We start from the raw sequence: 5,149 nt of genomic DNA, 5'->3' as shown, positions 1-5,149 counted from the left end.
TCGCTTCTCAATAGCAGCGAGTCCAGACCCTCTGTACGAAGCAAAGTGAAGGACAAGGGTCTGGTTTTTACCAGGCTAGCTACCAGTCACACTTTGGAGAAAACAAAAGTTGAACGTTTTTCATACTGTGGGGACATTAATTTTAAACTATCTTTGATGTTTTTTCTACACTGATTACATACAAAAAATTATGTATTCCATGTATCTTGATTGCAATAAACATTTTAGAGTAATTTTACGAGATAGCACCTTTTTTATTTGTCAACAGAAATAAATTACTCACAAAACTTGGACATGATGAAGTGTCACTGCTGCTATAAATTTCCTGCAGAAACAGAAGCCTCTTTTCTCTCACACAGCTCCGAAGTGCTGCATTGCCTCCTTGAAATTGCCCTATAAATAGAACTGCTTTCCTTTTTTTCCTGCAAGACATAACAGAGACATAATAAGTGTCTGCTCACCTTCAAAGACAACCTAAATTCACTACAGTGCCATCTTCTGCCTTTTATCTCGAAGGATCTCTTCGATAGATGTTTCAGAAAAAATACAGACGGTCACTTTTGAAACACACAGAGTTGGTCCTTCTTCCAAATTTTGCGCAGTACATCCACCAAGATGAAATCATAACGATCGAATGATGTTCAAATGTGATCAATTAAATTTTTAACAGCTTKATGATATAATTAAAACGGGATTATAGTCAAGATGTTGTTGAATTTCCAACATTTTCAGATCAATATGATAAAATCCTGCTTTTTCTTAGAAAGGGTATTAGTAACATGGGGCTGTGTTAGCTTTGTGGTCAGTACTGCAATCTTGTAATCCTGAGGCTGTGAGTTTAAGTCCAAATTGCGTCAGGACGGGCATCTGGCGTAAAATCATTGCCAAATAATTTGTGCAAGTTTGCTCGCTGTGGCAACCCCTGCAGAAGAAAACAGCCAAAGAAAAAAAAACATCTATTTAGGAACTGTGGTTTTATTTGAGGAAGTCAGGTATGCAAAGATGTCTAGTACATGAGGGTAGCAGTATAGCGCTGTATGAGGGCCAAAATGAAAACTGTTGCACATCCAGCTGTAGATACATCCATGTAGCAGGAGGCTACGTATATCTATTCCAAAGCTACTGATGTGATTAATGATAGGCATGTACCAGTAATTGAGAGGCCGGTGCTGGCAAATGAGAAGGAGACAACTTACACTACATTGCCAAAAGTATTCGCTCACCTGCATTGACTCACATATGAGATTAAGTGACATCCCACTCCTAATCCATAAAGTTCAATTTAACGCTGGTCCCTTAGCAGCTAGAATAGCTTCAACTCTTCTGGGAAGGCAGTCCACAAGGTGACCATTCTTGACCATTCTTCCAGAACTACATACTGRTGTTGAACAAGAAGGCCTGGCTCTCAGACTCCACTCTAATTCATCCCAAAGGTGTTCTATGGGTTGAGGGTCAGGACTCTGTGCAGGCCAGTCAAGTTCAACCACACCAGACTCTGACATCCATGTCTTTGTGGGCCTTGCTTTATGCACTGGTGYGGTCRTTTGGATGGGTGAGCAAATACTTTTGGCATAATRATGTATGTGTGTTGCAGTTGATGCTTTTCCTGTTTCCTGGTTGGGTCTGAGCCTCTATTACCTGCAGCTGCAATCACTCTCCTGATGAGCTCATTGGTGTTCTGGTCCTCGTTGAAGCATTRCGCCTTGTCTTTACAGCTGCTTTTAGAGTTTTTGCTAACTACAGTTACTTACCTGTGTCTAAGGTCCACWTCCTAAAGTCTTTACCTGTTCCAATCATCTGAGAGCTCGTGCTGTGAAGAAAAGTACTGCTGGCTGCCTTACCAGTGCTCGTCTCTTGAGTCTTGTCCCCTCCTCTCATGCTCCTGGATTCCTGCTGCCGGTCACTCTGCCTGAAGTTCAMCTCCTTACTCASCTGTTGGGTCGCTCCACTCTTCTGTGTCGTTCATCCRAAAGCAATATCAACAAGAAAGCAATATGACTGAACTAGAATCATACTCAAGGCTCATCGGTTAACTCCCAACGTTTCAGATCTGGATCCAGTCTGTCTACACCTGTAAATAAACACTTACCTTTTGCTGCTCACCTTTGACTCAACCCTGTTTCTGATAATGAGTGATAGCATTGGAGATGCTAGTGACTAGCATGCCTACATTTGTCACCAACTTTATCAGGTGAATACTTAAAAAAAGAGAGAGAACTTTATCAAGAAAATACGATAAAGTATTAGGATCAGACCAAGAGAAATTTTTTTTTTAATTATGAGAATAAAGTGGTAAGCTGGCTTTGGAATCAATAAAACCTCCTGCTACAAGGACATACACGTAGCCACTGCTGCGTGTGCAATAGYCTTAATTTTGGCCATCATATCGCACCATATTTGTGTGAATGAGAGGGTAGCACAGAGACAAAAGATGAGTTTAGGCATCTGGGCTCAACCATCCAAAGCAACAGGCCATAGTTCACATGGAAAGTAAAGAGAGCTCAGGCAGGCAAGGTAGAGACAAGTGTTGGGGATGATTTGTGACAGAAGGATAGACTGAGTGAGACTTGCTGTAATGGTTTGGAGACAGTGGCACTAACAAAAAKACAGTATAGGTAATAGAATAAAAAGGTTAAGATTTGCACTGGGAGTGACCAAAATGAACAAGATTTAAAAAGTGTATATCAGATTCACAGCTCAGGTCTGGATGGGGAGGTGAGAGAGGAAAAGCTAAGATGGTTTAGATGTGCAGAGGTGGTACAGTGGACAAATACCGTCCAACTATAAAAAGGGTCACTCACTAATACTTTACTGGACTGCCTTTAGTTTTGATTATGGCACACWTTTGCTGTAGCAGCATTTCCCCAAGCTTCTGCAATGTYAGCATTGATTTTCTGTCCAGAGTTTTATGTTTTCATTAAGATCTTGTAGTGATGATGGGAGATTTAGATCACTGAGACAATTCTTCTCCAGCACATCCCAATGATTCTTAATAGAGTTCAGGTCTGAACTCTGTGGTGACCAATATATGCGTCCCTGAGCCACTATTTCGTAATATGAGCCCGATGAATCCTGGGATTGTCATCTTGGAACATGTCTGTGTCATAAAGAAAGAAAACTATCCATTGATCACCTGGTCAACAGGAAGTCAGCTGACATCATAACGTTACTGAATCTAGATCAGACCACCTGCTCCCCACAGGCACTAGGAGTGACAGGCACATCACTTCGGCCACCTTTTTCTGACCCTGATGCTCCGTCACTGGAGCAGGATAAATCTGAACTTTTCAGACCCTCATGGATTTCTTCCTTGCACAGTTCTTAACCTAATTTTAGTAGTTTCAGCATCTAGATATTTTCTTTGATTGATGCCAATAATGTGACCAAATTAAAACAAATTAACATCTTTTCCATGACCACAGACTTTCAACGTGATTGTTTAACAAACGAGAAGCTGCATCACTTTGGGTTAAATAGCCTGTTGCTGAAACTTAATCACTCATGCAGTAATTTTCCAGTAGGAGGCTCTTATTCTTTGTTTTGTGGTTTTGTGTTTTTTTTTTTTTTTTTTTTTTTTTTTTTTTTTTTTTGGCCAGGCAGTGTGTACCAGACAAAGGGCATTGTTAGCTTGGCTAAAGGTTCTCCATAGCTTTTTTTTTTCTTTAATACCATTCACAATTTATTTTCAGCTATTAACCATTTCAGTATACAGTTGATGATGAGAAGATCAATAAGTAAGATGTTGTTGTTTTAGCATGGTTGGGCACAGATACGCTGCTGCATCAGTGTTTCTGAAACATTTTGTATTTCAAGTCCGGACAAAAACAGTGTAGGTATTTGGTATCTTCTWGTAGACGTGGCCATAGTATTAAAAATGGATAGCAGGAAAAATAATCTTTTTGCATTGTAACGTGACAAAATTCCTTTTCTACTTTTGCTGGGGTGGCACCAATTTGCTCCAACAAAAAAGGTCCTTGTGTAATACTGATACAAATTAACAKGCCACACATATGACAATGCTTTGGAGTTGATATTTGAACTGCAGTGCATCTTTTCAAAATGTTCAGCAGCATTTGTGAGTGTTTAGAAAGCCACGAAGGGGTTGTCAAAAGAAAAGAAAGAAGGAATCAATAACATTAATCACATGTGATGGACGTTAATAGCACCACATGCACTACACCAGTGAATATCTAACATGCAGTCTGTTATGACTGTGAATGTGAAAGGTTCAGATCTAACCATAAATTGTGCATTAATGAGAAAAAGCCCATTTGAGGCCAAGAAATTTGTGTTTTTTTTCCTTTATCTTGTTATTTAAATGYACAAAGGAGCAATTTTAATTCCTGAAAAGACCAAACAGCCTACAAGTGACTGAAGAAAAGAAAAAACCCAAGCTCAGTTATCAAAGGGACTGGTGTGGCACAGCTACAGTAAATGATGCAGTATGTTTCAGTCAACAGTGCGGTGGYGAGATGAAGGACTCTGTCATGTGCTGTATAATGAGGCTGCAAAGAATAAACAAAGGCTGTTATCACAAAGGCATTGATTTGTATCTGCTATAGTTGAAAAGACCATTAAAGGCTGGAGATTGGATCRCAAATTGGGTCAGTTTGAACAAATAACATTCATGTGTTATGTAAGCGCTAAAAAAAGGTGTGGGAGGCCAAGGGATCGAGCTAGAAACCAAGGACAGAAAGCATGGAGGGGGAGGTTTGGACAGAATAAAACAACAGATGATAGATAAATCTGTAAAAGCTGTACCACACTTTGAGATGTTTATCATCCCCCAGAGTTTTGGATAATTTAAGGTTTGTAGATGAAACGTTCAGACGGACTGCTGTGTGTCTGAGGAGGAGGAGGAGGAGGAGGAGAGAGGTGACCTTGGACAGAGACTGTTGAATTTAAACATTAGGGCTGGGACTGTACCAGCTTCTGTTTACAGAATACCACAATCAGATTTCTTTTTTTTACTTTGATTTATGGCAAATATTTATTGTATGTCTACAATCCTCCTCAAATGTCTCTTTTTTTCCCCAAAGTGTTCAGTTAACTGTTAAAATACTGAAAATATAATTAGCAAAAATAATTGTATTTTCCTTTCAAGAATGTCATGCTTCTTCTTCTTCTTTATTATTATTATTATTATTAT

The sequence above is a fragment of the Austrofundulus limnaeus genome, unplaced genomic scaffold (assembly GCF_001266775.1).
Source record: "Austrofundulus limnaeus strain Quisiro unplaced genomic scaffold, Austrofundulus_limnaeus-1.0 Scaffold30, whole genome shotgun sequence".
In the NCBI taxonomy this organism is placed as follows: domain Eukaryota; kingdom Metazoa; phylum Chordata; class Actinopteri; order Cyprinodontiformes; family Rivulidae; genus Austrofundulus; species Austrofundulus limnaeus.
This window is presented reverse-complemented; position numbering follows the sequence as displayed.